Genomic DNA, 23,793 nt, shown 5'->3' with positions numbered 1-23,793 from the left:
ACACATATTCAAGTGCATAAAAATAAAGCACAAAGACTTCCAATGCAATTGGCAAAATAGTTTATGATATAAATTTTATTACAGCATTAAAAATGCTCAAAGTGCATCCAGTTTGGACTATTTTGATGAATCTTAAAATATCTGTGGGGAGTAGAGTGTCCTTACCATATGCTCAAGTCTTAGCTCATTGATTGGTTTATTGAGCTGTGCTGATTTCCTGGTGTAAAGCTGATTGATTTTATAATTTGTCATAGGAAAAGCTAATAAAAACCTCGAATGCTTTTTCTGTTCTGGAATATGTGTCCTTCCTAATGGCTTTTAAATGGTGTGGCTCTCAACCATGACCTTGATAGCATCATTCCAAGATGGAAATTAAGATAGCATTTAAGTTAAAATGTGGTATTCAGTGAAGTAAAGATGTTTCCGGTTCTTTGAAAGGCACATGAACCCCATCATATTTCAGAACTCATTATTTACTTAACTATCATGTTCCAATGTGGTTTCCAGAAATGGTTAAAGCAATATTTCCCATTGCATATATTCTAACAGTAAGACATTAACATGTCTCCCGTTAACAGGTCAGACCTGGGATGCTTCTTCATAGTCTGGAGAGGTTTGAAAGTAGGGAAAAGTGTTGATTTGAAACAAATTAAATACTTTTCCAGGTAGTATCAGTAACAACGAAATTTTGAAGACCCAGGATTGGCATGACAGTGTTATCTGGGACACTAACATCAGCATGCTTCAAGGGACAAAGACACTGGGGCCAGAGAAATTCAACAGTTAATTATTACTGTGTCTCAAGCAATAGTCTAGGTAAGAACTTTGACTGTCATGGGAATTACCTCCTAAAATAGAAAAGGAAAAAGAAGCTCTTAGAAAACTCTGATTCCCCATCCTGCATCGATGCACCAAGGTAATGAATCCTCATATGAAATTCTAGCACATAAAATTCATCAGAGTTTCATAGCAGAGAAAGTACTCACTAAATATCATGACAATCTTCTAGAATGACAACAAAGACGTTTGTGACCTGCAATAACTTACAGAGATCACTGAGCTGTAGCTTGAGCAGTATTTTCCTGAGGCTAGATTTCTGACTCTATCAGTTGAATTCAATATGACATTTCATGCAAATTATAATTTAACTTTTAAAAAGTTTCTTTTTAAATTTTACTTTGTGTGTGTGTGAGTGTGAATTTACAAGCCTGCTATATAGCAGGCTCATGGAGGTCAGTCAAAACCTCTCAGAAATCCTTTCTCTCTTTCCATCAAGTGGATCCAGATATCTAACTCAGGCTGTCAAGTCTGGCAGTAAGCAACTTTATCTTCTGAGCTAAGTTATTGGTCTACAAGTGACAAATAAAAGCATATCGTTTCTAGAAAACACAATCTTATGGCAGACTCCCTGTTCCTCTTGCTTTTATAATTTTTCTACCTTGTTGTCGTCAATTATCATCAAGCCTTAGGTGCAGAAAGAACTTTCTGAGTAGGTTCCATAATTCTTTAGTGTGAATGGTTGTGGTTTTCTGTAAAGATCTGGAAGTATCAAAAGCTATATTCACAAAGTCTCGGGAACGTGACTAACTAAATATGAACGGGAAAAGAGTAATGACAAAAGAAATGATAAGTTGGATGTGGAAACCCCAGGTGGCTTCAACCATAACAAAAACCTACATGCAATGCTGAGAAAAGGCAAAATAGTCTTCCACAATTCAGAGCACACCAACTGGTTATTCAATACTAAAAGATAGTAAGTCCTGAAAACACACATACAGGTAGTATGATACAGACTGAGCAGGTTGTAACTATATATATGCAATTAAAAAGGTCATTAATTTTAAGAAGCAGCAGTATGAGGGAGGGTTTGGAGAGAGATAAGTGAAGAGGAAAACGCTATGTAATATATATACCATAGGTATAACATGATATATTTCTGTATTTATAAAACAATAATTAATAAGATCAGTCATGAATTTGAAAAAGCATGGGTGTATAGAAAAGTTTGGAGGGAAGAAAGTGAAAAAGAAAATGAAGGATTTATATCAAATTTCAAAAACCAAAAGATGGAATTTTAAAAAGCCCATATTTGCTTAAAGTTATGATAGTAACTATGCCCATATAAAAACTAACATTTAACATTTCAAAGAAAATTATGTGAAAACAATTTGCTTCTTTAGTCAATTTCATAGGTGTTAAAGAAATTTCATGTTTTTATTTATTTTTATTTTTTAATATTAGTTACAGTTTATTAACTTTGTATCCCAGTTGTATCCCAATCCCTCATTCCCTCCCAATCCCACCTTCTCTCCCTCATCTGCTCCCTGCCCCTTTCCAAGTCCACTGATAAGGGAGGACCTCCTCCCCTTTCATCTGACCCTGGTTTATCAGGTATCTTCAGGACTGGCTGCAAAGTCTTCCTCTCTGGCCTAGCAGGGCTGCTCCTCACTCAGGAGGAGGGGGAGGTCAAAGAACCAGCCATTGAGTTCATGTCAGAAATAGTCCCTGTTCCCTTTACTAGGTTACCCACTTGGATACTGAGCAACTATGGGCTATACCTGAGCATGAGTTCTAGGTTATAACCATACATGGTCCTTGGTTGGAGAAACAGTCTCATAAAAGACCCCTGTGCCCAGATATATTTGGTCCTTGTGGAGATCCTGTCCTCTCCAGGTCATACTAACTTCCTCTTCTTTCATATGATTCCTGGCACTCTGACAAAGGTTTGGTTATAAGTCTCAGTATATGCTTTGATACACTGCTAGGTAGAGTCTTTCAGAGGTCCTCTGTGGTAGGCTCCTGTCCTGTTACTTGTTTTCTCCTACTTTCAATATCCATCCCATTTGTCTTTCTAAGTGAGGATTGATCCTCTTACCCCAGGTCCTCTTTCTTGTTTATCTTCTTTAGGTGTATAGATTTCAGTATGTTTATCATATCTTATAGGTCTATGTAAGTGACTATATTCCACGTGTGTCTTTCTCCTTCTGTGATACCCAACTCAGAATGATCTTTTCTAGATCCCACCTGAGATTTCACCCTACACCCATCAGAATGGCTAAAATCAAAAACTCAAGTGACAACACATGCTGGAGAGGTTGTGGAGAAAGGGGAACCCTCCTCCATTGCTGGAGGGAATGTAAACTTGTACAATCACTTTGGAAATCAATCTGGTGCTTTCTAAGACAATTAGGAATAGTGCTTCCCCAAGATCCAGCTATACCACTCCTAGGCATATATCCAAAAGATGCTCAAGTACACAACAAGGACATTTGCTCAACCATGTTTGTAGCAGCTTTATTTTTAATATCCAGAAGCTGGAAACAACCCAGATGCCCCTCAAGAGAGGAATGGATACAGAAATTGTGGTACTTTTACACAATGAAATACCACTCAGCAATTAAAAACAAGGAAATCATGAAATTTAAAGTTTTAAGAGACTTTGTTTTGTTTTGTTTTATATATATTTGAGAGATCCAAGATGGCAGTGCCAACCATGCAGGGTATCTGAAGAACAGTTCAATAATGAGAGCAGAGTGACCAGCAGGCCAAACTGTGGAGCCCAAAACCAAGACATTTGTTCTCCTCAGGGGAGAAGAAAATCCACAGGGATACCCAAGGGTCCATCTTCAGGCCACTTGGCTAATACTGGGAAAATTCCTGGGCTCCTGGAGGCACTACCTTAGCCCTAAGCTACCTGACTAAGCCCACCATCTTTGAAAGCTTAACTGGTACCATCCTTTCTTGGTTCAGAAGTTGGGCACTCACTGTCAGAGTCCTTGGAATAAATACTTTACAGTACTGATAGTGAGTCTATAGACCCATGTGCCCACTCTCACAAAACAACCCTGAGATTTCACCTTATACCCTTCCAAATGGCTAAGATCAAAAACTCAAGTGACAACACATGCTGGAGAGGTTGTGGAGAAAGGGGAACCCTCCTCCATTGCTGGAGGGAATGTAAATTTGTACAACCACTTTGGAAATCAATCTGGTGCTTTCTCAGAAAACTGGCAATAGTGCTACCTCAAGACCCATCTGTTAAGATTGTGTAGCTAAGTTACATGGCAGGCTCATAAATCACACCACGGGACTAGTTCCACATGGGAGATTTTATTAGGGGAAGGAGAAGGGATCACAGAAACCATCCCTGGGCAGGGTAGGAGGGAGAGAGAGAAGAGAGAGAGAGAGAGAGAAAGAGAGAGAGAGAGAGAGAGGAGGTGGTGCAAGTTCTATTATAAGGTGACCCAGAGCATGAACAGGTGGTTTCAGATGGTCCCAGAGTAGCCCGTAGGTGGCCTCACACATACCTGATATCCAGTCTGTCAGGTCCCTTGGGGTTAGCCTTAGAGACGCCTGCTTACGGGTCCAATACCATCTACACCACTCTTGGGCATATGTATATGAAAGATGCTCAGTCACATAAGAAGGAGTCAACTATGTTCATAGCAGCTGTATTTGTAATAGCCAGAATCTGGAAACAACCTAGATGTCCCTCCGTTGAAGAATGGATACAGAAATTGTGGGACATTTACACAGTGGAATACCACTTAGCAATTAAAAACAAGAAAATCATGAAATCTGTAGGCAAATGAATTGAACTAGAAAAGATTATAATTGGTGAGGTAGCCCAGAGATACATGCATGGTATGTACTCACTTACAGGTAGATATTAGCCATTTAATATAGGATAAACATATTAAAATCTACAGACCTAAAGAAGCTAAACAACGAGGACCCTCGGAAACATGCTTCATTCTCATTAAGAAGGAAAAAAGCTAGACACCAGAAGTGGTAAAAAGAGGAAACAGGACTGGAGCCTACCACAGATGTCCTCTACAATACTCCAAGCAGCAGGGGTTCAAAGCAGATGCAAAGACTCACAGACAAATTTAGGACAGAGCATAGGGAGTCTTATGGAAGAAGGGAGATACAAAAGGACCCAGAGAGGACAGATGCAACACAAGTTGTCCAACAAAGCCAAAAAAATGGACCCAGGGGAGCTGCAGAGACAGATGCATCAACCAAACACCATATATAGAGAAGACCTAAACCCTGCTCATATGTAGCCCATTGACAGTTCAGTCTACATGTGAGTTTCCTATTAAAAGGAAAAAAGACAGTGTCTGACATGAACTTGGTTGTCTGCACCTTGATCACTTCTCCCTGGTGGGACAATCTAGCCAGTCCACGGAGGAAGATGATCCAGGCAGTCTTAATGGGACCTGTTAGGCTAGGGACAGATAGTAGGGGAGAAGGACCTCCCCATCAGTGAACTAAGGGAGAGGGATAGGGTAATTAGAGGAAGGGAGGATGGGAAGACAAGAACATGAGGGGTGGGGCTACAACTGGGATACAAAGTGAATAAATTGTAAATACTAATACTAATACTGAAATACCCATTTCCCAAGTCCCCAAATGACCAACAGGCTTTGAGTCCGATGTAAAACACAGGAGGGTCTTTAATACAAACTTGAGCTGGGTGGCTGCCCTTTACAAGAACAAAGGGACAAGCGACCCCCAACTCCTAGGGAACAGGGTTTTTAAGGGGACAAAACACAAGCAGGGAAGTGCAGGTCTTGGTGTTACAGGATTGGGTGAAAGGGTCTCTAGGGGAGCTGACCTTTAAAACGATTGGTTTGATTTTAGGCGCCAAAACTGCAAATGGTCAGGTCTGGTTGCCTGGGGGACACCTGATTCCCCAAACCCCACACTGCCCTGTTACATGCAGGTTAGGCTGTATCAAGGGGGAGTTAACACATCCATGGGCTTTCCTAGGGGCTAGTGACCCTAGTCACATCTTAAGGTTAATTTGAGCCAGGGACTGCTGCTGGACCTCTGCTCTGAAAGGACTGATTTTTCCCCAGTCCCAGGAATTAACTCTAAATTTTTGAACCTCTTAATACTAATGAAAGACTCCCAGGAGCCTATCTAGATGGGGAGACCCCGCTTCCCAAGGAACAGCGAGACCAGCCTTTGGATGCAAGCCGCAAGAGGTTTATTTTGATACACGGGTACCCGGGGCGACCAAGCCTATCGGAGGACTTGCGCGCCTCTCGGTTGGGGTGACAGGTTTTTATAGGGCTCAGGAGCAGGAGGCGTGGTTACAGAAGCGAGATGCATAGTTACAGGGGTCTGATAGGGTGGTTTGAACAAAGCCGTAGTTAAGTCACGTACCCAGAACAGGGAAGGCGGGAAGGCAGATTGTGAGCCGAGTCACGTACCCACCCGGAACCGGGAAGGCAGATTGTGAGCCCAGTCACGTACCCACCCGGAACCAGGAAGGCGGGAAAGAATGCAGCGAGGTAGCTCTTGCTATACCGCGCCTACTCTACATAGTGTTAACAATCGCTGCTTATCTTTTGGTCTTTCATTTCCCCCTTTCCTATGATCATTTGAAGACCCAATCTTGGGTCTTCCAGATATGACCCCTTGTATCTTATAGATTTATTTTTCGTAATGGGATCTGGGGTTCCTTCAGGGTGGATATAGGGGTAGTAAGCCAAGGAGAACTATTACAGGATCTCTCTAGGCTTTTAGCCCAGTTGCTGCAATATTAGTGTCCATTTCAGCTAAGCAGATGTCCAAGACAATAGCTAATGCCAGGGAGCCCCTTTTGACTTAGCATTTCAGCCTGCTAGGGGGGATTTGGGCATAGATCCGTCTTCTGGAGCTTCTTCGAGCTGACCATTGGACCGTAGGCATCAGGGGCTAGGGAGGCTGAAATGCCAGTCAAAGGCTGGGCAATGGGGAAGTCCCAAGCATCTGGTTCGTTGATCCACCCGAAGAGGCAGGGAGCAATCATGTCAGTTTCCAGGAAGTCCAGATCTCAGCTTGCAGTCCACAGCTGATCCTGGACAGAGTTAAACAGGTGAAGATCTGCTGAGACAAATTCAGACTGGAGACAGGAGTTAAAATTTGTCTATTAAATGGGAAAGATCAGGGAAAATCTCATCTGCGATCCTTTTGAGCTATGCCAGATCCAGGTCACATCCCTGAAACTCATATGAAATTTTAGTACACAAAAGGAAATATACATAATTTTAAATACTCAGAAAAGTAACATATCAGCAAATCAAACATTTTGAGAGGAACAGGTAAAACTGCATCCCACTGAATGAGTATCAGTTAGCTGTTTGTTTTATAACCTTTATACACAACCTAAGTGTGTCCACAGTAACTTTTTTTTTTTTTTTTTTTTTGTGGGTGTAGCTGTTGGTAATTAGTCACGAATGAAGCTTGGCCATTTTTATACACTCAGCATATACTTTTAGTTTTCACTTTTACTTTTATGTTTACACTGGAAAGTTAGGCAGAAATACATTACTGGCTTTTAGTGCTAAACCCAGGATGCTTGGACTTTCCTTAACAAAGCAACTAGAAGGAATAGGTTTAGGATATTTCTGTGTCAAAATCTACCCCAGAAATGGCAGATATTAAGAATACCATACTAAAAGCTATGACTTTTGGGTCAGATACACACATTAAACAGATGTTTTTAAAATAACGAGAAGCACCTTTAGTCTATCTTTAGAAGCCAACAAAGGAAATTAAAATCTTAACCTGGTGACTGAATAATAAGCAGTTATTGCTCCATCAACTTATCAGAACTCTATTGATCAATGCCGAAACTCTGAACTTTTAAAATTTTATAACATAAGCACAATAGTAGCAAAGAGGGGGGAGAAATTTAAAATATTTCCCATTTTTAATCTGCTTTAAAATATTTTTTATCTCTTTATAATTTATAATTATATACCTAAAAAAAACTACTTAGACTCTCCAATCTTTTGTATTTATCAACCCTGAAACATTTTTTTAAACTAAATAATAACACTCTAGATTTTTACAACCTAAACTCCTATATTCTCAGACCCTATATAAGCTCCACTTATTTATCTTAAGACATGAGTCCTGTGAGCAAGGCAAACCTGTCTTTTTTTCTAAATAAGGTATCTAGTACTCTGTGGTTCTAGCTAATGAGCTGATCAATGAGCTAACAGTTGATCTAATTGTCTTTTCTCTAGCTGCAAAGCTACCATAAGCTTAGCATAGCCGTCAAGGTGTTCAGAGACCTGAGAAGGATAAATTATAAGCTAAATAAATACCAATCCATGTGCCAATCAAAATGACAGGGATGACTAGTTAGCCCATTACCTAGGCAGTGTCCCTGGCTCCTGTGTTTCAGCATCCTGAACAGACGCAGTTCTGCCAGGTACATAAGATGAGAGACTGTTTCTGTGGAGAAAGAAACGAGAGAATGGCCTCACCTCGCCCTTAGCAACGTGAAACATTGACTCCAGGTGTCCACAGTTTTGGCTGGGCCCTAACAGTGGGCCAGTTGAGGCAATATTGCCCAGTGGTTAGCATACCACAATCCAGAGTTACAGTCATCTGTCGTTGTGCCCAAATCTTCTCGGAGACCTTGGGGGAGCTACTGCCAGGATTGCGGGACTTCCTGTCACAATAAGCTTACACATGTTAAAATGCCTAATTCAGATTTCTGACAAGCTTGAGGGCCAGCATATCCGAGTTACTCTGTTTTTATCATCTGCTCTAAACTGTGTCCTATAAAAAAGAATGCTATGATCTCTGATTCTAGCATATTTTCGAGATGCATGTCCTAGAAGTATATATTTTAAGACAAATAGACAAGAGACTAGGTAAGGCTCAACTGCAGTATTTAGCATAACTTTAAATCTGTTCTTTCTGAACTAAAATCAAAGCAAACCTTTTAATCGGATACAGTTTATAGAGAGGCTAGCTAATCTTGCTGCTCCTACCACTTGCATTAAAATTGAACATTAAAAAGCTTTGCATTTAGCACTAATGACTAAACATATCTCCAGACCAGCATGGCGGCTGGCCACGTGTAACCGAACTGAGCTGGAATCCTTAAACAAATATGGCAACCAAACTACAGCTTCACGCGCTCTCTATTGCTGAACCATCATGGCGGCTGGCCACGTGTAACTGAACTCAGCTGGAAGTCTTAAACAAATATGGCAGCCAAACTACAGCTTTACGAACTCTCCATTGCTGAACCATCATGGCGGCTGGCCATGTGCTAGCATTAGCACAGGCTGTGACTGACAATACCAAACATGGCCATTAGGTGCTGATGATACAGCAAACACTTCGGAGCTTCCATAATCCCCCACAACCAAAAGTTCCCAGTAATCGAACAAGCTTTAGAACCAACTGCATAACAGAACAATTTTAAACTGTAATTATTTTAGCCATATCAAACCTATCAGCTAGAATTTTTTTCCTTAAAAGAGCATAAAAAAACATTTTGTAATGAGGAATCACCAGCCTTTTAAATGAAGTATAACATTTTAAAATACAGTTTTTCTTTAAATCATATTAACTCTCTGGCTTTTTATAACACATCCACTAACCTTCTGCAACATGCTATATACATTTAGATTTCTAGCTTTTCTTTTCTGGCTTAACCAGACATGCTTACTTTTTTGCTCTCTTTCTTGCTTTTTTAGACAACATAAAAACTCTCACTAAAATCCTTTCCATTCTGACATGATCCTGCTGAAGCCCAGAGTCTACGTACGATTTGCTTTTTATAGGCAAAGCGAAAGCAAGTTACATTACTATAAAGAGGAGTTCTGAAACTGCCAAATTTTTTTTAAATAACTTTCCTGCATCTGATAACATTTGACCAAGTTTTTTTTTTTTTTTTATCCATACCAAGATGGCGGTTACATTATAGAATCACATGGTGAAGTCAAGATGGCGGCGAGACACTGAGACACTTTAGACCACGTGGCAGCCTATACAATATGCGCTTATGGATCTAATAAGGTGCATAGGCACACATTTTAAACAAATTTCGTGAGGCCTTTCAGAACAGAAAACAAAAGGTAGACAGACAAACCACACTCACTACACTTATGACAAAAAATCAGGCAGACAGAAGAGAACACAAACAGCGCGGTACGAGATCGGCGCCAAAGCGAACACAAAAATTCAGATGGAGACCGTGTCGGAGGTCTGGTTCCTCCGTCTCCCAGATGAAGAACATAGCCTTCTCTCAGGGGCGTCGCCCCAAAGAGTCCCACTCGGCTCGTGTTTCCAGACAGGAGGGAACCCAAGAAGGGTTACCTTTCAGACGGGGAAGCAAATGATTCCCCTACCAGGCACTCCTGAGACGTCTCCCAGGAGGCACGGAAAAGAAGTCTGAGCCCGTCGGCTCCTTCTAGTTTCCGTCTGATACAGATGACCTGGCCAAGTCCAGACCACAGGGGGACTCGAACCCCCTGGAAACGAACTCACACAAAGACAGACCGTTTAACACAACGATACACAAGACTCACAGAACAAAAAGCCGGCAGGTCTTACCTCCCGACGCTGGGTCGATGGTCCCTGGGCAGGGGTCTCAGATCTCGGTGGGACCTCCAAATGAAAGACTCCCAGGAGCCTATCTAGACGGGGAGACCCCGCTTCCCAAGGAACAGCGAGACCAGCCTTCGGATGCAAGCCGCAAGAGGTTTATTTTGATACACGGGTACCCGGGGCGACCAAGCCTATCGGAGGACTTGAGCGCCTCTCGGTTGGGGTGACGGGTTTTTATAGGGCTCAGGAGCAGGAGGCGTGGTTACAGAAGCGAGAAGCATAGTTACAGGGGTCTGATTGGGTGGTTTGAACAAAGCCGTAGTTAAGTTACGTACCCAGAACAGGGAAGGCGGGAAGGCAGATTGTGAGCCCAGTCACGTACCCACCCGGAACCGGAAGGCGGGAAAGAATGCAGCGAGGTAGCTCTTGCTATACCGCGCCTACTCTACATAGTGTTAACAATCGCTGCTTATCTTTTGGTCTTTCATTACGAATAAGCTTCTATGAATATGGTTGCAGGGAATCTTAGGAAAGAAGCGGGAGATAGAAAGACCTGGAGGAAACAGGAGCTCTGCAAGGAGAGCAACAGAACCAAGAAAATCTGGACCCAAGGGTCTTTTCTGAGACTGATACTCCAATCAAGGACCATGCATGGAGATAACCTAGAACCCCTGCAGAGATGAAGCCCATGGCCACTCAGTCTCTAAGTGGGTTCCCTAGTAAGGGAAACAGGGGTTGTCTCTGACATGAACTCAGTGGCTGGCTCTTTGATCACCTCCCTCTGAAGGAGGAGCAGCCTTACCAGGACACAGAGGAAGACAATGCAGACATTACTGATGAGGCTAGGGTCAGATGGAAGGGAGGAGGACTGTCCCATCAGTGGACTGGGGGAGGGGCATGAAAGGAGAAAAGGGAAGAATGGGATTAGGAGGGGAAAATGGAGGGGGTTACACTTGTGAAACAAATTGAATAAATTGTAATTAATAACAAAATAAATTATTTAAAAAAAACTGTGACTCCAAGGTTTGAAATGTGAGAATTACTAATCATATTCCCCACAGAGGAGGTCAGGACATTATTAGTTACTATTGCTGTACAAATTAAAAATGTGACCATTGCAAAATAGAAATGGGCTTGTATTTACTATTTTATTTTAAAAGATTAATAAACTACTTTGACTTCAAATCTGTTTTCCCATTTTTCTTATCCAACTATTGATTTTTGCTCTGGACTCTTCTGATATATCCCTTGCCTTGTCATGTACTTTTTCTAAATAAGAAACGCTTGTGGCATGTGGGTTGGGAGCCTTGCCAGGCCACAGAGGAAGACAATTCAGCTAGTCTTGATGAGACCTGATAGGCTAGGGTCAGATAGAAAGGGAGGAGAATCAGTGAACAAGGAGAGGAAAGAGGAAGGAAGGGTGGACAAGGAGAGGAAAGAGGAAGGAAGGGTGGGACTGGGAGGAAACGAGGGAGGAGAATACAGCCAGAATTCAAAGTGAATAAATTTTAACAAATAATAAATAAATAAATATTAAAAAAGAAATACTTGCAGAAAGCATTAAATGAGCTGCTCTATTAGTCTGTCCTTCATGCTTTAAGCAGAAACAATCCACTAGCTATCATATTCACCATTCCATTAGTATGTAACAAGGCTTGAGGCAGATATCTACTGGTATCAATCACATCAAACCTGCATATGCATTCACAAACCATAAACTTTACCTATTACCCAGGATTAATATATATTACCCAGAGAAGATATGTGCTATTCTTTGACAAAAATGAATTAATTGTGTTAAGACAACAAACAATATCAAAATTCTGGGCAATGATTGTAAATTTCTCACTTGCAGTTTCTAGAAGTTGCATCCTTTGTAGCTAAAAAGCAGCTCATGTCGACAGAGTAGCAACTATAGATATACTGCTTGTTACAATACTAACAAAGCATCTCTAGAAAATTGAAACAATAAATACAATGATAGCTCTTAATATCTGAACCTTACATTCTTTTAACAGGCAGCTTCCTATGTATGTATTTGAATGGATGGCATATTTGTAAGTCACTTTTCTATAAATGATGTCTAGGTCCTTCCCTAGCTGTATTCACCTCCACCCATTCTTTTTTTCTATGATTTCACTGTACGCAGCAATTGTCTCATTCAGTCTCCTGTCTGGAAGTACTGTCTGTGTTAGATACAAGCACACATCTTTTGAACACTTGCAGGAGTTTAGAGACTCTTTAATAGATTTCTTCTGTGAATGAAGACTTTACCTGATGTATAATACTCTCTCACATTTTGTGTGGTTTGCTAAGAAAGGTAAATTTGATAAATCAAGGAGGTATATAACACTTTTACTTTTGGTCAGATGATTCATGCTAAAATAAATATTTCATTTCCTTTAATTTTTGTTTTCTTAAGCTTTACTGTTAATAGCTGCAATATTGAAGTTATCTCAAAATAGATTTAAGTGATGACAAAAATAGATATTCATTTTGACAGGATGCCTAAGTAGCTAGCATAATGTATTTTATTGTATTTTATATTCAATTTGTTATTGTTCATCACTTTTAATATTTACTTGGGAGATGTCATTTGTTTTGGGAGGTTAAATTTAGTACAATATTTCTTTGGCTATTTTACAACACTTCTTTATATATTTATACAATTCTGTATAATCATTTTATAAGTTATTTCTGAAGTATCTTTATTGGGAAACAGTGTTTTGGTACTGAGACATGCTTGTGAGGTTTGTTGACTATGACTGGAATCCCTGAGTTATAAATAATTTAAAAATATAAAAGTCAGAATTCTAGTGTGTGTGTGTGTGTGTGTGTGTATTTGTGAGTGTGTGTGTGTGTCTGTCTGAGAGAGAGAGTGAGTGAGAGAGAGTGTGTAATGAGCAAATGGATAACTGTAGTGAGGGGTTTTCCCATGAGGGAAATGATAGTGAATACCGAAAGAGGAATGAACTCAGCTTATCATACTGAGCTCAGGTTCAATACATCTGTGCACAGTGATAATTTAAAAAAGAAACTGTTACCTGATAACTCATCTCAGTTGTCTCAACTAACATTGTTCTTTTCATTTCCATTCCCATTGACATGAAGATTTTTCTAAGTGTTTTTAATGTAACGCTACTCCCATAAGTTGTCAGGCTGAATTGCAGTCATTAAATCTGGGAAATGTGTTCTCTCTTCCCTCTGAAGTTAAACAAAAGAGCTTGTCTACCCAAACTCCCTAAGCCATTTGATCACAGCAGCAGCAGTCTCCATTTTAGCAGAGAAAGAATCTAATCAAGTTGTAATAGCACAGAAGCTTTCTGAAAACTGACAGTCTAGAACATTTCTACAGTAAAATGTTCTGGATGGAGCAAAGCTGAAAAGAACATCACTTGTTCATAAGTCAAAGAGTACATAAAAATACAGATTTTTTTTTATTTAAAAAAGTAAGATACTGAATGATTTATTTTTAAGAAAAATTTCAAGAAGGGGCTTTGCCAGAGTGTGCTGATGTGCCCTTCATTGACTCTACCTTACAACAGGTACATTTTTGTGTGTGTGTCAGGCAGATACAAATGTATGTGTTAGGTGGTCCAATATGCTGGCATAATAACCATTTATATAAAGCCATTTTTTTTAGTTTTAATTAAACTCTGGAGGCAAATTGCCATGTTCTTCATGCAGAAACATTTGTGTTTTGTTTTAATTTATATTTTTATATTTAACTATCATTATTATGTACAATTTACTCTTTCTTTTCTTTTTATTTATTTATTTTTTTAGAATTTACTCACTTTGTATCCCAGTTAAAGCCCCCTTCCTCATATCCTCCAGGTCCCACCCTGTCTCCCTCTTTCTTCCCTATCCCTCTCCTCTAGTCCACTGATAGGGGAAGTCCTCCTCCCTTTATTGTCTGACCCTAGCCTATCAGGTCCCATCAAGACTGCCTGGATCCTCTTTCTCAGCAGGGAGAAACGATCAAGTAGGAGGCAATTGAGTTCATTTCAGAGACTGCTCCTGTTCCCTTTACTAGGGCACCCACATGGAGATTGAGCTGTCTATAGGCTACATCTGAGCAGGGTGTCTAGGTCCTCTTTAGGTATAGTCTTTGAATGATGCATCATTCTCTGAAGTCCCCCCAGGGCTCAGTATTTTTGGCTTTGTTGGTCTGCTTGTTGGTCTCCTGTCCCCTCAGGGGTCTTTTATATCCCTCTCCTTCCAAAAGACTCCCTGTACTCTGTTCAAAGTTTGGAGTGAGTCTCTGCATCTCCCTGCTGGGTCGATGCTTTTAGAGAACATCTGTGGTAGGCTCCAAGAGAATTCCCTCTCTTTAAACTCTTCAGGTTCTCTCCTGTTTGTTTTCCTTCTGAATGGGGATTAAGCATCTTCCCTAGGGCCCTCCTTGTTTAGCTTCTTAGGTCTATAGAATTTAGTATGCTTATCCTATATAAACAGCTAATATCCACTTATAAGTGAGTATATACCATGTGTGACTTTCTGTTTCTGGATTTCTTCACTCAGGATGATCTTTTCCAGGTCCATCCATTTGCCTGCAAATTTCATGATTTCCTTGTTTTTAATAGCTGAGTAGTATTCAATTGTGTAAATGTACTACAATTTCTGTATCTATTCTCCAAAAAATTAAACACTAACAAATCGAGTAATCCAATTAAAAAATGAGATACAGACCTTAACAGAGAATTTTGAACAGAGGAATATTGAATGGAGGAGATACAATAAAAGAAATGCTTGACTTCTTTATTCATCAGGGAAATGCAAATCAAAAGGACTCCAAGATTCCATCTCACACACATTAGAATGGCTCAGATAAAAAACTGAAGTGACAAAACATACTGGAGAGGATGTGGAGAAATGGGACCCTCCTCCATTGTTGATGGGAATGTAAACTTCTACAACCATTTTGGAAATCAATCTGGCTCTTTCTCAGAAAATGAATAGTGCTACCTCAAGATGCAGCTATACAACTCCTGTGCATATAGCAGAAAAAAGCTCAGCAATACAAAGATACTTGCTTAACTATGTTAATTGCGTCATTATTCATAATAGCCAGAATCTGGAAGCAACCTATTTGTCCCTTGATTCCTTTTAAATCCCACTTCTTCCAAAAGACTCCCTGCACTCTGTAGAAAGTTTGGCTGTGAGTCTCAGCATCTGCTTCTATCCAAAGAATGGCTACAGAAATTATGGTACATTTGTCTTTTTTTATGTAGCAGCTCTGATTCAAACTACAAGAACTTCGAATTACATGAGTCAAATTTCTCTACATGCCTAGAACTACTTTCGTAATATATTTATCTCTTTTCGGCAAAATTTGTTTCAGTTTTGAAAGAAAAATAAGTGTGTGAAAAAATCCCAGCAAACTGCAGCATGGGAGGTAAGAGGAGTGTAAGTAGGTTCAGCCTGGGCTCAAAGCAAAATTTAAACCAGTGTAGATTATACAATGAAACTCTGTAGACGCACACACGCACACACACACACACACTAAATATTTGAAATTAAAGTTAATATATTTAATATGTTTGTATATGGGAGAAAAAGAGAGAGGAGAGAGAGAGAGGGAGAGAAGGAGGAGGAAGGGGAAGAAAAAGATGAAGCATCTGTGCAACGAGTTCACATCCTAGTACCAAATAAAACGAAGGACACAGACATAACTGCCTGTACACTGAGCACATGCACTGTGGAAACAAAAGATTCATCACTGGCACTTGTCCACGTTCAGATTCATTCTAGATTTGGTGAATAAGTTACAGAACCATTACACGACTTGACATCTTAAAATAGAAAGTGTTCAGAGACATAATCATGTGTAGCATACACTCACATGTTTGCACACACGCACACACACACACACCTTAAAAACTCATATTGTCATTACGTGAGTAGATACTCAACTGACATTAACTCATGTCACTTATTGTTCTAGCTCTTTTTTTTTAACATAAAAATAGTTGGAACACATTGAAAGCACATAAATCTCATAGCTATCATTAAGCACAAAAATTCTTAATTTCAGTTTTCTCTTTTTTGTATTTTTTAAAAAGATTATTTTATTTATTTATTTATTTATTGCAATTTAGGCACTTTGTAAACTCTCTGCAGCATTCTCCCTCATCTCCTCCCAGTCCTACCCTCCCTCCCTCTTCTCCCTGTATGCTACTTCCCTAGTCCCCTGATAGGGGAGGTCCTCATCCCCTTCTAACTGACCCTAGCCTATCAGGTCTCATCAGGGCTGGCAGCATCATCTTCTTTTGTGACCTGACAAGACTGTACCCCACAGGGCAGATGATCAAAGATCCAGCCACTGACTTCATGTCAGAGACAGCCCCTGTATCCCTTAGTAGGGAACCCACTTGGAAACTGAAAACCTATGGGATTTCTCTGAACAGGGGGTCTAGGTCCTCTCCATGCATAGTCCTTAGTTGTAGTGTCAGTCTCTGCAGGCTCCCCTGGATCCACATTTTTGGCTCTGTTGGTCTCCTTGTGGACTTCTTGTCCCCTCCAAGTCTTTCTATCTCCCTCTTCTTCAGTAAGGTTTCCAAACTCTGCCCAAAGTTTGGCTAATAGTTTCAATATCCCCTTCGATACCTTGGTGGGTAAAGTCTTTTAGAGGACCTTGTGGAAGGCTAATGTTCTATTACTTGTCTTCTTCTACTTCTGATGTCCTGTTTGCCATTTTGAGTGAGGTTTCAGCCTCTTCCCTAAAATACTCCTTGTTATTTAGCTTCTTTAGGACTATAGATTTTAGTATGTTTATCCTACATTATATGGCTAATATCCACTTACTTATAAGTAACTATATATTAGCAACAGTCCCTGTTCCCCTTACTAGGGAACCCATTGGAGACTGAGCTGCCATGAGTTACATCTGAGCAGGGGTTCTAGGTTACCTAGGTTATATCCATGAATGGTCCTTGGTTGGCATAAGTCTCAGAAAAGACTCCTGGGCCCAGATTTTTTGGTTCTGTTGCTCTCCTTGTGGAGATCCTGTCCTCTCCATGTCTTACTATCTCCCCCTTCTTTCATAAGATTTCCTACACTCTGCCCAAAGTTTGGTTATGAGTTTCAGCATCTGCTTTGATACACTGCTTGGTAGAGTCTTTCAGAGTTGCTCTGTGTAGGCTCTTGTCCTATTCGCTGTTTTCTCCTTCTTCCAATGGCCATCCCACATGTCTTTCTGAGTGAGGACTGATCATCTTACCCGGGGTCCTCCTTCTTGCTTGGCTTCTTTAGGTGTTCAGATTTCATTATGTTTATCCTATATTATAAGTCTAATATCCACTTATAAGTGAGTATATACCATGTGTGTCTTTCTGCTTTGGGGATAGCTCAGTCATGAGATCTCTGCTCGATCCTACCATTTGCCAGCAAATTTCATGATTTCCTTGTTTGTTTGTTTTTGTGATTTATGGGTCAGTTTTACTTTTTAATTTATTTATTTACTTGTTACAATTTATTTAATTTGTGTTATTGCTGCAGCTCCCTCTCTAATCTCCTTGCAGTCCCACCCACCTTCCCTCTCTTTCCCCCATGCCATTTCCCTAGTTCCCTGATAGGGGAGAACCTCGCCCCGTTCTATCTGAGCCTAGCCTATTATGTCTCATCAGGATTGTCTTCCTCTGTGGTCTGACAAGGGTGCACCTGAAGAGGGAGGTGATCAGTAAGCTTTCCAGTGGTTATCTTATTAATATAAGGTAAACATACTAAAATCTATAGTCTTAAAGAAGCTAAACAACAAGGAAGACCATGCTCAATCCTCATTCAGAACGTCCAATGTGATAGACATTGGAAGCAGGAGAAGACAGGAACAGGACAAGTGCCTACCACAGATGGCCTCTGAAAGACTCTACTAATTGAGGTATCAAAGCAGAGGCTGAGACTCATAGCCAATTTTTGGAAAAAATACACGGAATTTTATGAAAGAACAGGGAGATAGAAAGATCTGAAGGGAACAGGAACTTCAAAAGGAGACCAACAGAGCCAAAAAAAAAAAAAAAAAAAAAAAACTGGCCCTGGTGGCCCTGCATAGACAGATACCCCAACCAATAACCTTAGAGTGGATCTAAACCCCCTGCTATCTCATAGACTCAGTCTCCAGGTGGAGTCCTAGTAAGGGGAACAGGTGCTGTCTCTGGCAAAAGCAGGTTCTTAAGTGTGCCTAGCCAGTGTTTTTACTAACTCAACCATCTCCCTAGTCCTTGTATAATTTTTTTAATTATAATAGATGACCTAATTCTTTCAGTATTTTGAAGTACATATTCATTTTCTAAACATTAAGTTCCCTTTATATTTTAACAGATATAATCATTTGTTATACAAGAATGAAGAAGACTTGGGCCCTGTTGATGAGTTGCTCATAGTATACAATGAAATGAGGCATTTAATAAGGTGTAAAATGAAATGTTAGAAGAATGATAACAATATATGTATATATTTTGAAATAGAGAATGTGTTAATAGTAATACTATTAATATTTAATGCGTGAGCTTCAGAATGAGGACAAAGATGACTTTCCCATGGAAAAGGAGAGAAGGGTATACTGAGGAGGCTCCTGTCATGAGCTGTGGCATGTAGCATCCTCTCTATTCTTCTGTCTTGCTTCAAGGAGAAGTTTGAGAAAACAGGATTCCATGAACTTGAAACTGTTGATTTATACAGTGTAACTATATAGACTTCATTCATGTTGGAAGTATTGAATTTTGTAATTCTTATATGTCTTCCCATAATTACATTAGATATGAAGATGAAAAAATACAAATTAAAGCATCCTACTAGGAGATGTGGTGATCCTTCATGTCTCACTATAATATATAAGTAATTAGTTATTATTATTATTATTGTTATTATTACAGCCATTTTGAGACAGTATCTCAATAGGTAATCCTGTATGCACTTCACTTCATTATAGCCAGACTGACTTCGAGCTTATATTGATCTTCCTGCTATAGTCTATTGTGTGGGTGGCATATAGGTGTGTCCTACACCCAGGTAAAATCTAGAAATTCTTTCTGGAAACAAAGATGTATTGTTTCTTTTGTATGGAAGAAGATATGTATAGCTGGGCAGGCTGAGATGAGCTGGTTTTAGGAAAAATGGCTACTTGATCTTCAGTTATGTTAGAGAGCCAGGTATATTTTTGTTTACTCCTCTGTAAACTACACATGTACACAACAGTGAGCTAAAACACTGACCTCCAGAAAAGCTCCTTTTCTGGACAGGGGCACAGGTATCTTCTTTTGCTTTGATGAATGGTATGTAAAAGCCAAAATATTGCACATAAGTGAATAAAACCCCTTCTTATAAAATTTGTGCGCTAACTTAGAAAAATGCAGTTTGTAAGTGTCATACAGGTTTCTGAAAGCCGGAAACATTTCTAGATTGTTCTTTTGCTGGGCTTCCTCAAAGATAAGCTTGTCTGACACAGAGCCTACCACACAAGGCATTGTAACTAGCTTTCCTTTCGTCCTCTTGGGTCTGTTTTTTACCTCTCACTTTCCAACTAGCTCAGCTTGACCTCTCATTGCCCGCATTAAGTGCAATTTTCCTTGCATTACTCTTTGAATTTCCATGGGAGTAACTGGCTGATTTTTTTCATTGCAGTACGCCACTAACCACACTGTGTTAACACTTTCCTCACAAAGGTGACATGGTCTCATCCAGGCAAGATTTTTATTTGCTGGGAGACCAACAGGAAGTCAATAAATGTTAAATGAAATTGACTTTTTTTCACTCTATCCTTTGAGTTGAAGCTGACTCTATTTCTTTGCTTGTTTACAATAACACCCACCTAACTGATACCACTATGTTCTTCAACCACTCCCCATGCTGTTAAGTGGGTCATCACTCAGAAATATACATGGCTTCCTATGTCCTAAAACAGCTCCTCAGTTTCGCTTACAAGTCTGCGACTTACCTTGTCATTTCTGATAGTCCAGTTTGAATCTGTCTTACCTATGCTTCTATCTTCTAGCTATATAGGTCTACCTACATTCTTGCATGCTTTTGAACCTTGCAAATGCAACAATATGTGCCACCACCATGACCTATTACTCTCCATTTAAATCTGAATTTTATAAACTATTGGTCACAACACAGTTGTCACTTTTCCTTAATATATAGTGCCCAAGTTCCCTGTACCTCCCTTGTTCCAGATTCTAATTAGCTTTTATAATTATGAATACTAATTGTCTTTAGTTTTTTTTTTGTTTGTTGTTTTTTTTATTTTTTTATTCATGACACTGTGCTCCATGCTACCCTGTATACGCACTGTGTGTGGTTAAATCGGAAACTGACACTGATTCTCATCAGATTAACGAATGCTCTTTTCTCTACTCCAGTTTCCAAATTTTCTTAATCTCTTATGAGTCCCTACAGATGGTACACCTATATCCACGTCTTTGACCTCATTTATAACTTCTTTCATGCACCATGCTTCCAGGCTCTGGGTTACCTATCAGTTCTTTAAAGTACCATATGTTCTTTGCCCTCTAACTTCTTCATTCGTTCAGATGATATTCATAAGTCACCTCCTCTAAAACAACGTCACTCCTCATGTAAAGCATCTTTTTATCTTGTGCTCCAGCTACATTCAGCGTAGCCAGTAGCCATTTCCAATGTAATGTATTACACACATTTCTCTTTTGTATCGTTGCATGTACCCATAACTTCATAATTCAGGATCCGTCAATATGTGCAATGTGATCAATGGCTTTCCATTACTTTAAAAAATATCTGAGAGAATTAACTTTAAAAGTGTGAAAATATTTGGATTCATGATTTCAGAGGTTTGTGTCCTTGGTCAAATGTCTCTGTTGTGTTGGAACCTGTAAAATACACTCCAACACAGAAGAGAGCCCATAGCACAGCAGTAATGTCATACCTCATGGGTGCTGAGGAATGTTAAGAAGAAGCTAGAGTAGCAATATCCAGTTCAAATGCATTCTCCAGATGACTTCATTTCTTTCCATCATAGCCTGTGCACCCAGGCTTCCATATCTCCAAAGCCCCATCAGTTAGGGATAAATGCTTTCACATGGGAGCTCTCATAATTCTTTCAAATCAGAGCAGATGATGACACTCATATATCTTATTGTTAGTATTTACGTTAAAACCTGAACAAAAATCTTAGTTTATTTTCTATTGCTGAGAGGAGACTCCATGATTAACAAAACTTGTAGAAGAAAGAGTTTATTGGGACTCACAGTTCCAGAGAGTAAAGCCAGAGACATCATGTTAGAAAACATCACAGCAAGCAGGTAGGCATGACACTGGAGCAGTAGCTGAGATTCACATTTTGAGACAAGAACCAGGATGAAGAGAGAGCTAGCTGAAAAGGGAATAAGCGTTCAAAGCCTCAAAGCATACACCTAGTGATATACTTCTTCCCACAATGCCAGATGTCCAGATAATTTCCAAATGTTTCAACCCACTACGAACCAAGTATTCATATGAATGACCCTGTGGAGGCCATCCTCATTTAAACCACCACAGAAACTAAATATAGTTTTAGTGTATTTCTCGCACCTTTTGTTTATGAGATTTTATTTGCTTATTTTAGTTTGCCTTGATTATGTTGTATAACTTTACTCCTTTGTAAGTTAAAAATGTGTTGTAATACATAATATATTAAAATGCATTCTATATGCCTTAGTAATTGAAAATAATATATTATATTTAACAATAACTTTTGCATTTTTGTAGGTTTAAAAGTATTAATCTTTTAAATTTTGTTATACTATTATGTTAACTAAAATGCTTTATAATCTTAAAACAAAACTATAAAATTTTGTTTTTAGGTAAAATAATTAAAATGTTTCAAATCCTATGATAAATATTGCCAAACTTATTTGCATAATGGTGATTATTAATTTACCTTCTCTCTGACAATATAATGTCTACTCAGTATAAATGCCTCATACACAATAGTCTTGTGTATGAGTCTCATTCCCGTTTTACTTTCTTATTTAGTAATAATAAAACATCATTTTTACGTGAGCGTTTCTTTCCTTACCAATTAAATTATTCACTTTTTTCCTTTGATACATATGATTTATTTTGAATAGACTGTGTATAGTTTCCTCCATTAACCTATCTTAAATACTATGATTGGATTAGTGAAAAAGTTAATACGGCCAAGTACTGTGTTTATTTATTGCACATATTTATTCTGCTTCTTTCTTCCTGTTTACTCTATATGTTAGAATTATTTTGGCACATAAAATGAACATATCACTCTCCCTCTGAATGAGTGGTACCAGCAGAGCTCATCTTCACAGTGAGCACAAGTAATTACGTGTATTCATCATGTTTCCTTTAAATGTAAGCCAATGAATATAGGTTAAATGATCCACATGCAAATAGGTTAAATGATTCTAAAATGATCCATTTTAGAATTCTATTTCTGGATTCAGAGCACAGAACTTCTGTTTCTTCTCAGTATATCATGTTGTTCTAACTTATCTCTTGAAGAATAAAACTGCACCTTTGTTTTAAAAATATTCTTGGTTTTTCTGTCTGTTTTTTCACAAATATCAAAATTATCTAGAAAATATAACTTTACTTTGGGGTACTAAAAATATGATTCCAATAATGTAGATGGTTTTAGGTTATAATAGATTGTTTTATTTCATAATATAAGAAAATCATTCATGGTCTATATTCACTTATAAGTGGATATTAGATATATTATATATGATAAACATACTAAAATCTACAGACTTAAAGAAGCTAAACAATATTGAGGACCCTAGGGAAGATGCTTAATTCTCACTCAGAAGGAAAACAGGATAGACACTGGAAGTGGTAGAAGAGAGGAAACAGGACTGAAGCCTACCACAGATGTCCTCTACAAGACTCCAACCAGCAGGGGTTCAAAACAGGTGCAAAGACTCACAGCCAAACTTAAGACAGAGCATAGAGAGTCTTATGGAAGAAGGGAGATATAAAAAGACCCTGAGGGGACAGGAGCCCTACAGGTAGACCAACAAAGCAAAAACACAGCCCAGGAGGGACTGCAGAGACTGATGTATCAACCAAAGACCATGCATAGAGGGGACCTAGACCCTGCTGCTCAGATGTAGCCCATAGTCAGCTCGGTCTTCATATGGGTTCCCTAGTAAACAGGAGAAGAGACAGTCTCTGACATGAACAGGGTTGTCAGCTCATTAATCAATCACTTCTCCCTGGTGGGGCAATCTAGCCAGCCCACAGAAGAAGAGGATCCAGGCAGTCTTTTATTTTTTCTATTTAAAACAATTTTTATGTGGCTATTAGCTATATAATATAGGATAAACATACCAAAATCTATACTCCTAATGAAGCTTAGCAACAAGGAAGACCCTAGGGAAGATGCTCAATCCTCATTCAGAAGGACAAAATTGGTAGACATCAGAAGCAGGAGAAGACAGGAAACAGGACAGGAGCCTA

The sequence above is a fragment of the Meriones unguiculatus genome, chromosome 3 (genome assembly GCF_030254825.1).
Source record: "Meriones unguiculatus strain TT.TT164.6M chromosome 3, Bangor_MerUng_6.1, whole genome shotgun sequence".
NCBI lineage: Eukaryota > Metazoa > Chordata > Mammalia > Rodentia > Muridae > Meriones > Meriones unguiculatus.
The sequence above is the reverse complement of the archived record's forward strand: the minus strand, read 5'-3'. Positions refer to the sequence as shown.